We start from the raw sequence: 14,107 nt of genomic DNA, 5'->3' as shown, positions 1-14,107 counted from the left end.
CATTTTAGTGTAGGGAGGGGCAAGGTGAGGTTTAAAAATAGGCGCCAGTGGTTATGGAAAGCGTGAGACGGAAAATTAATGGATGTCAATGCAATGTCGTCTGTTGTCAGCGAATGAACGGAAAAGAAAGCCAAAGAATAATCATGTGGAATCCAATTCCACGCAGAAATGAGTGTGAATAATTAAGGCGCGGGAATCCTGCGAGGATTACGGGCTAGAGTGGGAGAAAATGAAGCAATGGTGGAGTGAAAGCTACCCCTGGCAACTCTTGACACCAAGCCCTTGGGGGGGTGATGTGGATGAGCAAAAGCCAAGTCAAAACGATAGAGAAATAAGCTTGCTGGCTGGTCTTGTCGCAACATCCAAAATATGGCTGAGGAGACCGGGAAAGAAATATGGGGACGACTAAATGACAATAAAGGAGATAAGGGAAGCTAGCAGGGAGACTTTGGTCCCCAAAGCAGCTGCTGCAGGCGAATTGCTGCTACGCTCGAGAATTGGAGTTTGGAAAAGACACCTTGCCACAAAAAAAACGCTCCACTCATTAAGATAATACTTTAAAATGGCACTTGATGTATAACTTGGGTGTATTATTCTGGTACTGGTAATGGAGTTTGTGTGTTTTTACCAGGCCTGCATGGGTTTTCTCCAGGTACTCCGGTTTACTACCAAATGATTTGAGATTGGATGGAGACATATTCAGTTTGTTTATAGATTAACCTCAGATTAGGTCGTAGGTTAACCTCGGATCAGTCTGAGATTATTCTCGGATTAGTTGTAGGTTAATATCAGATCATTTTAGATCAGGGGTGGGCAAACTTTTCGGCCTGGGGGCCATATTGACTTTAAAAATTTGACAGATGGGGCGGGTCAGCACAAGATACGATACATATAAAAAAAAGTGCATCCGTTAACAGTACATATGAAACATAAACAGAACAAAAGGACTAAAGTATTAACATACTCATTACTCATCATTAAAGTAAAAAGTATAAAGTACAAAGTAAAGTAAAAAGGAATGTATTACGAAACAATAAAAGGCCATCGTGGGGGAAAAAACAAAACAAAAACATTATTGGGACAATGTTGGCGGGCCAGATGAAAAGGCCTAGTGGGCCGGATGTGGCCCGCATGCCGTAGTTTGCCCATGCTATTTTAGATTAATCTCAGATCTGTTTCTGGTTATGTTCAAATATATTAAGTTTAATTTGCTCGGCAAAGGCATTATTTCATGTTTTAAGAAAAGGAAAGCAACATGTATTTGAACAATGTTTACTATTGTAAGAGTACAGTCCTAACGGCAATAACTCTGAAAAAAACTTGAAGGTTGAGCGCATGCTTCTATTCTTTGGGGCTAAAATAAAAGAAGTGCTCGATTTTGTTTTCAAAGGACCTTGAGAAAATTGCCAAGTTTGTAAGAGAGTCTGAATTTCCAGCTGTCAAAACAATACATTTATCCACCTCTAAATTAAGACTTGTTTGGAGTAAACTCGGGCATTTTTTTTTCCTTTGTTGACTTTTAACAAAACCTGGCACTCTAGCATGATTACCAACAACCATCCAAAATCGTTTTTTTTTTGGCGTAGGAACGTAAAATATGAACTTCATTGAACTTTTTCCAAATACAACAGGAACAACTACATTCTTAGTGATCTATTCTGTCACATTTTCCTTGTGCAAAACAAACAATATATTGACTCAAACTTGTAAAATCAGGCCAAATCCTTCAAATAAACCAAAGAAATTTCGACCGTAACCTTCAAACGTCCTCCCAAAATAGCAATGAATGGTCTCTCATCTAACAACTTTTTTTTCTGTGATTTACATGAAACTTAACTTGCGGCAAAGTTGTCTTGTGATGTGTTAAAGTAGGCCGCACACTACACACGATATAAGAAGGTCAGAAGCAGAACAAGACAGCTTGCGCATGGTGTGATGAAAGCGCATGAACTTTTCAAAAAGAAATGTTGCTATGCTAGAAAAAACTTGCTGGCCATCCAAGACGTGAAGGTCTGCCCGCTCATTCCGAGGGACTTGTAAAGATAACACTGGGCAATTGATGCCCAATTAGTTCAGATAACCCGTTCAATAAATTCTTTGGGTCCAATTTCACTTTAATTGTCTGGATTGGATTCAATTAGAGGGAGAACTTGGAAAGTTCAAGTAGAGTCTCCACAGGCTATAGTAGGAGGTCCCAACATCCCTCATGTACTTTAGCGTACATGTGTGAATGGACAGAAAAATACATGATTACAATAAAGCTGCTATTAATGTCAGGCGACCAAACGTCCGGCGACCAAAAGACCGGCGACCAAACGTCCGGCAAGGGCTATTAATGATTGTTTTGATGAATGATTAATTATTGTTGAAATCTATTAAATCGTCGGATATAATTCAGGGTTGAAGATTTTGGCAGTAAACCTGCAGTAGAACTTAAAAAGAAAAGTTTTGGTGTTAATATGGTATAATTATGTAAATATTAGTGTTTATTAAAGCATAACCAGTAATCCCTTAATTTTATTAATCTTAATGCAATTTAAATTGATGAGAATGTTGGAGAAAATTTATTCTTTTTATTTTTTTAAATAGGAGATACTGTATAAAAATAAAATAGAATTTAAAGTAATTTAAATTTTAAAAGGTAAATCTAGTATGAAGTCATGGGCATCGACAATATTCTTTTATCTGAATATATATATTTTTAAGTATGTAATGCATTTATTACCTTTCATATTTTATAATAATAAAATACAACTCAAAGTTGGAAACGGATCTTTTGTTTTAAATGTAAGAATAAATTCAAAACTATTACAAATAAAAATGTAATAAAGATTTTTTTTTAAATGTACTATTTCAAAACTTTAAAAAAACAATATTCCGGAAAATCCTGTTATAATATTTGTCAATTAGTTCATTCATCATGGCGGCCTTGGACTATTTAAACGCCTGCATGCCGAGCCCTATAAAGCAAAACAATTTACAGCACTTTGTGTAGAAATACTTGTGGCCTCTAAAATGTTCATTTTGATTCAAGATGGAGCTTGTCTTTGAACTCCCTGCTGTTTCCATATCCACCTCAGTTACCTTCAACATGGGGGTCCAAACACCCCACTGCCAAGCTTTTAAATAAAATACATTCACTTTCATTTACTTTATTTACCCATTCACGTCATATACTTGAAACTGTTATTGAAATTGTATTATTTTCTTGGGCGTACGCCTTCGTGAAGCTGAAATAGCCACTCCATTTTTGATTGGTCGTTATGTATTGTATGCTTTGTAAAGAAATAACAAGCCTGTGCGTATTTTTTTACCGTGCAGACGAAGATATGAAATGCAGTGATGTGTGGAGTAATGAATCTTGAACAACAGCCACCTGTGGTTTTTAACGTGGAGAAATATACATTGAAATAGACGACAGCGTAATCCGACACTGACTGCTTCGACCCTGCGTTCATCTATCTTGTTTTTTTTTTAGACTGATGTAGGAAAACAAGCATAAACGAAAACATTGCAACTGTCTCGGAGGCCCTACGTGACTGGAAAAGGAGAAGAAGAATCAAAGTAAGACAACTGAGATGATTGTCCTGGTAGTCATTTGTGGCTGACATTGCGGACTGAACAAGGTTTTGCTTTGCTGTATATTGGCTGACATTCACTTTGTCAGGTCATCTGGCCTCACAAGAAAAATAAGCAGACAGGTCGTGAGCGCAAATGGCAAAAATGACCTTTATTGATGTTTAAGTGACATGAGTAATTGGGACCAGGGAAGTAGAAAATCAGTCAATATATAGCAAAGCACAAAGGGTGATGGTCCAGACATAAAATGGCGGATGGGCCATATTCATTTGAGCGTTTAAGCATTTTGATAGGCAATGAATTATTGTGTTTTAGTCAATTTACTAGATTTCATGCTAAAAAAAATTGAGAATTAGAATGATCTTGTTTTAATTTTTGGAAATATACTACTTTTTATTAGATGTTTGTTGTATTAGTGTCATGCCGAATGCTGCTATGCCAGACAGTATATTATAGTCTAAAATAGGTCCAGAAATATTTTTATTTTTTTTCCAAGTAGTAATTGTCACAATCAAGATTGAACCATTCTGTGTCTTTACGGCAGAGGTCGGGAACCTTTTTGAGCCATAAAAAGTTCATATTTTCAATTGTTATTCATTGAGAGCCATACACAGAATTTTCTACAAGTAAAAATACATGAAAATGTGTGCATTTTTAGTCAATTCACTGCCTACAAAAAGTCTCAGAATTATGTTGACAAAATTGTTACCTTGATGCAAATCAATGGGAGGCATGCATGCATGCAGAAAGGTTTAATTAAAAACTGGAAGATTAAAGCAACTCTAGACGTAGTGTCCAGATTTTAGCTCACAGTCATAAGCACCCATCAAAAGAGCCACATGTGGCTCCCGAGCCATAGGTTCCCCACCTCTGCTTTACAGTAATTGCACTGCATAGAATCCATGACCAAAACATGACTGTTGGGAAACAATATCCAACCCAAAACAACACCAAGTCTATACAATCCTTTAAAAATTGCCTACAAGCCAAAACCAAAACCTTCAAAATGCATCTTTTAGCATTATCGACTATGTCTGCTAAATATTTCAACCCTCTGCAAAGATTAAGACAAGACTTGACCATGAATTAAGAACTAGTCTTCAGAATTTAGATTCAGGGACCAGAAAACGTCAGCTTTATAAGTTGGTAGTGACCCATTAAGAGGAAGCTCCAATGGAACAAAGGATTTATGGGTAGTTGTCCTTGAACAAGACAGAAACTAGCGGGGGGTTGGGGGTAGTAGCCATGTGAACAGGACAGTGGAGTAGAACGGGAGCAAGAAAGTAGGGCAAAGTGAAAATGGACCCGTGGTGGGAGAAATTCAAGAAGGGAAGGCAAAACGGGCAAATATAAAAACGAAAGCGATAATTATAGGAATAGGAGTCTTTGACTGGTGAACTCCAATTCACCTCTTTTCCATCTGTCAAGTCCAATCCACTGGTTGGCCAAGGCGGCGTCCTTTCATCTCGGCCTGGCTCATGAATCCCCTTTCATTTGGACTTTTTACACCCCCCAGCTTGCCTCGCTTCCTCTCTGTCATGCTTTTTTAGATTGAGACATCTCGCATTTCTCCTGGGTCTTCCCTGCCGCTTTGATCTTCCTTTGCATTTTCTACTTGCATTTTTTTTTTGCTGGTTAATATGCGAATGAAATGACTTGGATAGGAAAGGAAGGGGGGGAAAAACATATTTTGCTGTTAAAAATTGGGAATTCGCATTGGAAATTGGACATCTATCAACGTCAGTAACAATGTTGATGTGGATAATGACATAACTCCCAAAATTCTAGTTTTACAGAGTCCATATCCAAGAAATAAAAGCATTTGATTCTGTATCTACAGTATGAAATCTAATCTAAAGGATAAAACTACTGTACCAGAAAACAGTTTCTATGAAATCCACCCACTCGCCAACATACTAATCTGCACCATCGACAACCTGTCTAAATATTTGTCCCCCTCAAGCGACATTACTGTGCCCTTTTGAGCCATCAAATCCAATAAACCAGAGAAGACAAAGACTCCAATTTTCAGCCAGCCCAAACAATGACTCGCTAATGTGAGCCTTGTGAAATCAAGACTTGTACTCTGTCCTTTGTTCTCCAATGACACTGCAACTTTCATAACCATCTGGCATACCAGAAGACACTAACAACATTCGCACCCATTTTGTGGTACGTTAAGTTCACCCACAACCATCTGAGATCAACGTTAGCATGCTACAACACCAAAAAAGAGTTAAAAATGTTGGTGTCTAGACTTCTTTTTGGTAGAAGCAGCCTGCAGACAGAACAGAGACAGCACAATATCCCTGAATTCTCTCGACACATTTATCATTCTTCCCCAAATATATGCACCCGCATCATTCCAACACAATACCCGAGAGAGGGGGAGGGGGATGCAGAAGGCGGAGAAAAGCAGAGGTAAACTCTCATTGCTGTCTCCATATCCATCATGAAAATGTCAGAATGTGCTTGCAAAAGGGGAGCGTCACGATGCGCTGTCGTTCAGGCAGGAATGGCCGTGCTTAGACACCATGCAATATGGATGGGGGGATTTTATTGGTAATATAGGGGAGAGGACACGGAGGACATACTGGAAGGAATTGTTCTAGGAAAGGCTTTAAAGTCTTCGGGTGGGGTCATAATCATGACTAATTGTATTAATAGACACGTAAATAATACAGTATACATACAAGTATTGTATACATTTCAGGCTTTATGTTTAGTGGCTATTATTTTAATTAGTGTTGTACTGATACCGTTTGTTTTTTTTTTGTATCCCAATAAGGCGTATTTTGCTTAGATTACATGTTTCAAAGGGGCGGCCCGGGGGCCAAATCTGGCTCCCCGCATCATTTTGTGTGGCCCGGGAAAGTAAATGATGAGTGCCGACTTTCTGTTTTAGGATCAAATTAAAATGAAGAGTATAGATGTATATTAAATTTATTGATTTTCCCCCTTTTAAATCAATAATTGTAATTTTTTAATCAATAATTTCCAATGAATTTCAAGTAGGACAGTTGGCAGCAAATGTTCGTCCATTCGCTGCTAGTCCGATACTGTAAAATGATTGGACGTCCAGTAATAATAAATTACATTTTAATTCATAGCAGCATGAACAGACTGTCAATCGATCCCTCCCAAAGGATGATTGGACGCCAAACTATTGAATGTCTATCGTCCTCACTCACACCGAAAGAGTCAATGTACAAGTTTCCCTTTCAATATTCAACAGCCTGATGAAGGTTCAATTGTCCACTTAGAAACTAAATTCTTAAGCCTACTCTAGTTTGGCCTTTCCTTTGTGACATTTCAACGGCGACATCCGATGTTTGCTTTTGGGAGAAATCTCGGCTGTTTTCTCCATCTCGCTGTCCAATCCCTCTCTTGGGCGCTGAAGAGCTAACGCGACCTTTACGTGCTGATGAATCCTCGCATAGCCGTAAGTCATCGCCCGTTAGCAAAATGGAGCCTCGGCATTAACTGGACGCAAGCGGCTTGGGATGGGAAAAAAAGCTGCACATGCAATTGGTTCGTTTATGTCAAGATAAGGATGTTTGGGTCCTTAAGGAACAGGTAAATATGATATTAATACCAGTAAGGGTCTTTTTATCCCACATAAGACTTTTTGGTATATTACATTTATGTTGGTCAATGGACGAGGAAGAGTTATGACTAAGCTCTCATCTCAGTTTGGAGGATTTAAAAAGACTCTTTTCTTGCACAAATTATGATTTTGCACAACATTTTATTTTTAGGGGTCCCAAACCTGCAGCCTAAATGTAGGATTAGTGTTGCCCACGTGTATTTTGGGATGTAGAAAATTGAAAAACAAACCTGAAAATAAAGAGAAATTCAAATAGATGTGACCGGTGTATTTTGCTCTGGGAATAGTATATATTTAGATATTATTTTATTATATATATACATATATATACATATATATCCAGATATATACATATATATGCATTTATATACATACATATATATACATATATACATACATATATATACATACATATATACATATATACATATATATATATATATATATATATATATATATATATATATATATATATATATATATATATATATATATATATATATATATATATATATATATATATATATATATATATATATATATATATATATATATATATATATATATATATATATATATATATATATATATATATATATATATATATATATATATATATATATATATATATATATATATATATATATATATATATACATACATACATACATATATACATACATATATATACATAAATATACATATATATGCATATATATATATACATATACATATACTATATACATATATACATATATATATACATGCAAGTATATATACACACATATATACACATATATACACACATATATATATATATATATATACACATATATACACACATATATATATATATATACACATATATACATATATATACATTCACTATCAATATCCTTCTTTTACAACTAGTACAACAACATACTTTGACCTGGGCTGACAGCAAATAGAATATATAGCTTTTGACGTTGGGATCTGTGCAATGCTCATTTACAAGTACATTCAGCTCAGCCATTTTTCCCCCTCACACAATACTCAACTGACCATGCGTGCCAAGCCGAACTTTTCCACATCTGCTCCCCACCGTGCCGGCACACACACCTCCTGTATTCCACTTTTAATTTCTGGTTGAGATGCCGCGGTCGTGGTGCGCAAAAATCTGCCAACCACCCACGCTCCCTAATTAACTACAATCACAAACAAGATGTGCACTCAAAAAAGAAGCTTCTATTATGCCTAAATCTACAGCTGAAAGCAGTTGGCATGCCTACGCTCCCACCAATAAGCCTGGGATTGTTATTAAGGTCCATGTAATATTTCAGGAGACATTAATAACCAGTGTGATTGGGCCTCAAATGTCAAGGCATTAATTCGACATATCAAACAGCAGTCACTTCCAAGTTGCTGCACCGCACTCATAAAAATGACAATTTTCACTTAAATGACTCCAGTAGGGAGAGAGAATACAAATCACTGTATTAACTCATTCAATGAGTCGTCAGGATCCCCTGATTATTCGTTCATTTTATTTAAAACTAATTATCCTGTAATGAGGCGCACCTTACTATAAACTGTACTCACAATGTTTTACAAGATTTTTCTTTTTCTTTTTTTCGTCTTTCGTATAAAAGTCGTACTGGACTTTAAAGCCGAAAGGGGGCCACATTGGATTATGGGATACTAACACCTAAAGACATGCAGGTAATTAGCCAGCAAAAATCCATAAATCAGAAACGCTAGACTATAGGCTTCAAGGTTAAATTTGTGGGGAGGGAATAACGGATTATATCCAGAAAAGTACGGTATATAAAATGAATGTGTGGGAAACACTGACTTTACAATTAGAGGTCAAATAGGGACCCCAAAGTATTCATGCTATTCGCAACTTTGCTTTGAAAGCCCAGTTGTAGCGGTTGTAGTTCTCAAGCCTCCGGGAATGACAGCAAGCTCTGAGTTAATATATATGATATAAATCATATATATCATATTTGTATACCATGTATACCATGTATACCATGTATACCATGTATACCATGTATACCATGTATACCATGTATACCATGTATACCATGTATACCATGTATACCATGTATACCATGTATACCATGTATACCATGTATACCATGTATACCATGTATACCATGTATACCATGTATACCATGTATACCATGTATACCATGTATACCATGTATACCATGTATACCATGTATACCATGTATACCATGTATACCATGTATACCATGTATACCATGTATACCATGTATACCATGTATACCATGTATACCATGTATACCATGTATACCATATATACCATGTATACCATGTATACCATGTATACCATGTATACCATGTATACCATATATACCAAATATACCATATATACCATACATACCATATATATAATATCTACAATATATACTATATATATAATATCAATTTAACCCATTATAAAGTGACTCTCTACATATCATGTATGCAGCACAAGACAACCTAACGTGCTAAGCTAGAAAAAAATCCAAACGATTGAACGCCCATCATTGTCACCTGTCCTGAAAGAGTTAACTAGTCCACAGATTCCTAGTCAAAACCACTTTACGCAGCCTTTGCCCTCCAGCAGAGACGATCAATGTCATCAATATCCGATCATGCGGCGAAGGGTCGTAAAGGTGAGCCGGGTCTCGTCCTCCGGCTTTTTTTTGTTGGTCTTCAACGAGAGTTAACGAGTACGTCCAAGAATCTCATGCACATGCACTGGCAAAATACCGTCGGTTCGATACTTCACATTTATCCTCCAACTTTGAACTAGAGGAGAAAGTCTTTAATCTGAGCGGCGCCTTTCATGGTGTGGCGGAAAGATGTCCGCTGGGAAGGCCCATCCATTAACGGCTAGTTGCTTTTAACCTGCAGCTGACTTTGCTCTTCAGCCCGTTTGGACATCATCGTTCAAAGATGGTCATCGTTCAAAGATGGTCATCGTTATTTAGCTCCAAACACTTTTTTATCAAAGACTGTCCAAAAAAAAATGCCAATGTTCAAAATATTGTTGGCCAGTTTATGAAAAACTCCAAAAATAAGCATTCTAGGATTTGATCAGATTGTATTCGTGCTGTTAACTTTTTGTCAAAATGACAATGTTTCATATTAATTTTTCAAAAATGCTTTTCATAAACAAGCTGGTAAATTAGGATATAATGTGACGAATCAAAAGCTTATTTAATGACTGCTTCTGATAGCTTGCATCTCATGTCAGCTTGAATGGAGCAATTAAATGACAACTTTGTGCTCCAAGGTTGACTTTTGTTCCAAATTTACAAACAAAATATGTGTAATGCAGTCAATGGCCTCAAATATCCTTGTCAATTATATGCACTTTAGTTTTCATAAAATTTTATCAACACTTTTGTGAATAATCGCTGCCAGTATATAGTATGCCATTATATTATATTTTAATTTTTTTTCTCCACCTATTTGGTAGAAACTTGTTCAAAAGTTGTTTCCTGTGCTAATATGGATTTGTCACGTATGTTTTAAAGTCATCATCAGTTGAAGGACAGAGTGTCGGTCCATCCGATGGACAGTCTCTAATGACGGAAGGATAGAGCTGGGATAATGGCTGATTCATCTCATCTTTAAAGTGCGCTTCATCACTTCATCTGAAGAATGTGCTCGCGCGTCAAAGTGCAGTTGAGGAAAGTAAAAACATTTTTCATGCCGACATTCATTTGACAGGGTCAGAGTTCTTCTTTTTTTCCATTTGCCAACTGTGACTCACCCCTTTAATTTCCTGCATCCCCATTTACTCACTCCTGCCGTCTTATTTTTTTTGGGTGGTCACATTTTTGTTACACCATTGACGTCGATGGACGTCTAATTCACATGCACACATATACTCATGCCTACTCTAACTTTTCAAATTTGTCCCTTCCAGTTAAAAGGACATCGATCGTTGTCAATAGCAGGCGATGAGTTAAAATGTATGGGCATTTCTTATGTATTATTGTAAAAAAAGTTAAATTAAAAGTCATCAAATGACATTGTTTGACAAATATACACCTACATATGTATACTTATTTGATTTCTTATTGATTATATATCAATGGAAACCTGTTTATATCATATAGATTAAATTGGGAAATAAATCGAATTATAAAAAATGTTAAAATGAAGAAAATGTATTCAACTCCCCTGTTATGTCTTACTAATAAATAACTGGCGACTAAAAAGGACCAAAAGACCGGCGACCAAACGTCCGATCACATCAAAATGGAGCACCATTCACATTTAAAGGAAGTCAAAATAGCCTTGCTAGTTTACCTGCGATTGACAGTGCCAGACGTCCAATTCCTCTTGCCTGGGAGGTTAAGTCCATCTACAATGATATGACAGCCACCTGAAATGAACCAAAAAAAATCTTAATCCCAACCAAATTCTGCAGAACACTCAGTTCCACTTTGTAGAGTACAACGACTTCCCATAAAAGTCTCACTCTCCCATGAGAGACCATAAAAACAGTTATAATTGCCCGAATATCACCACGTAATGTAAAGATCATTTGAAGGTGAACATTTCCCTCCACCCCTTCACATCATCGGAAGGAAGATGCCAGTACACGTACGCTGGGCTGGCACGCCAAGAGAAGTATTCGTGCGCGAGAGCGGACCACCACGCCAGGCCCCGAGACTTCCATCTCTGAGGTCGTCGGCCGGTAATTAGTTTTGTTCTAATGGCTACCTGTCAAGGTCAAGGGATTCCTGTAAGCCCTCCCCTTGCCGCTAATCACTCTGACCCATCTTTTCCCTTCAATGGCAGGCAACCACATGGCTCCCTTAAGAAATCACATGGCTTCAATTCTTATTTCGCCTTTCGACGAGGCTTAGCTCCTGATAATAAATACAACGCTGCTTTTCCAGCTTCTATTTTGTTTATTCTCGCTACACTTTCCTCGCCGATACACAATAACTCCCACATCTAATTAACACTTTCCCGATTCTCCATCTGGATTTTGTTTTTTATTTCACTTTTCCACCCACATTCTGCATTTCTCTCCATAACACAGTGTGATCTAATTCTTTAACAGGATTATACCAATACTCGCATTGGTAACAATACCACACAATGATGGCGGAATCAGCGGGGCAGGGGGTGCTGGAGCCTGTCTCAGCCATTTTTGGGAAGTAGGCGGGCGACACAATTAATTGTTTGCCAGCCAATCGCATCCTTGTTTTTTTTTTTTAACTAAACTTACAAAAAAACAAAAAATATGTATTTTTTTACTAACAAAACTTGGGTTAACTGGCAAAATTGTTAAGGAATATCAAGTACCAGTTAGGTTTAATTTCCTGAGACAGAAGCTGAAACTAGTGTATTTTAAATAGTTTTAAAATTAAATACAATAGTAAAGACTAAAGCAGCATGGGCAAACTACGGCCCGCGGGCCACATAGCTCTGTGCACTTGTTTCATTTTAATATTTCTTAATACTTTCCTTTTTACTTTACTTTGTACTTTATACTTTTTACTTTAATGGTGAGTGATGAATATGTTAATACTTTAGTCCTTTTTTCTGTTTATGTTGCATATGTACTGTTAACGGATGTACTTTTTTATACGTATCTTATCTTGTGCTGACCGGGCCCATCTGTCAAATTTTTAAAGTCAATGTGGCCCCCAGGCCCAAAAGTTTTCCCACCCTTGTACTTGAGTCTTTTATCTAACCACGCTGACCTAAGTGTTTGGAATTTACCAATAATGTTTTTTAACAGAATCAACTTCCCATCTGTCTGTACTGATTCACACATACAAAATAAATCAAATGTGCAATAGGAAGTGTTAGTCACACATGCATTAAACCATCTGTAGTATAAACTGTATTATTCAATGTGTTAAATATACTATGTGATAGGGCCTGCATTTCTAGTAATAAAAAGCATTGCCAAATATTTAAATAAAGTTTGTGTTCCACAAAATTTCTCCATTGTTTGCAAAGTGAGATCTTTGTTCTCAGCTATAATCTAATTCAAGAACAGTCCTTTTGCAAATAATTCTGACAAGTAGACGCATTTATCTTGGACCCAACATATGTAAGCAAAACTGCTTCATATTGGAAAGCACCAGTTTCTTGCAAAACCTAATTGTCCTTGCATATAAATATTTCCACCTGCTTCAAATCACTGTGCGGAAATCAGAAAATAAATCAAGAAAGTTTCACAGGTATAAAAACTGCTAAAACAAGCCAAGACGAGTTTGGTTTAAAATGAACGTGTCACTACATAAATGACTAATCAACAAGGTGAGCACCAATCGCCCTTGGCCGGTCAGTCTGGAAAAAAAATGGGTCGAAAAGTGCGCTTAAAAGAAGGTCGTCTGATCACAGGCGCGCACTGTACAAATCCATCAGGGAGTTATTTCAAGGTGAATCATTTTTTCCAGCCGCGCAATTGAAGGGTTCTGCCGCGTACACAATCCTACTCTAATCCGTGCTTCCCATTCTTGACCCTCGTGCAACCTTTGACATGGCTTGGCTACGTCTATTGCTTACACCGCTAGTATCTCGTCCGGCTTTAGTACCCCTTTTGAAAATCTTGCAAGCAGTATATTGAGGCTTATGTTACCATGAATGGTGGACATAGAGCCACTGTACATTTGTGATGGCCGTCCAATCCATTTGGACTAGGAGGGGGGCCAGTTTAACAAATAGCATAGGATAATCGTAAAAATAAAACACCCAAAATTCGCACTAAGATTGGATTGAAAACATTGTGCATTTTTCATCAATTAAAGCTCATGAGTCTTCCTCGATTAAAACCATTTTGAAGTTTTCCCCAAGTTTGTGTACTAAAACTTTTGTGAGTTTCCATTGCCCATTTTTTTTTTGACTAAAACTACTGAATTAAAATTCATGAGACTACTGAATCCAATCATT

The 14,107-nt window shown here is 36.9% G+C and overlaps 1 long non-coding RNA gene across 1 annotated transcript in view; it reads right to left on the bottom strand.

Annotated features, from left to right (window-relative positions):
* The window catches only part of LOC144215285 (uncharacterized), a 111,215-nt gene that overhangs the window by 44,953 nt on the left and 52,155 nt on the right, over positions 1–14,107 (bottom strand). Inside the window, exon 3 of the long non-coding RNA XR_013330382.1 lies at positions 11,501–11,576. This is a non-coding gene — a long non-coding RNA (uncharacterized LOC144215285). The remainder of the gene's footprint in view (positions 1–11,500; positions 11,577–14,107) is intronic.

Source organism: Stigmatopora nigra, chromosome 21 (assembly GCF_051989575.1).
Source record: "Stigmatopora nigra isolate UIUO_SnigA chromosome 21, RoL_Snig_1.1, whole genome shotgun sequence".
Lineage (NCBI taxonomy): Eukaryota > Metazoa > Chordata > Actinopteri > Syngnathiformes > Syngnathidae > Stigmatopora > Stigmatopora nigra.
This window is presented reverse-complemented; position numbering and strand designations above follow the sequence as displayed.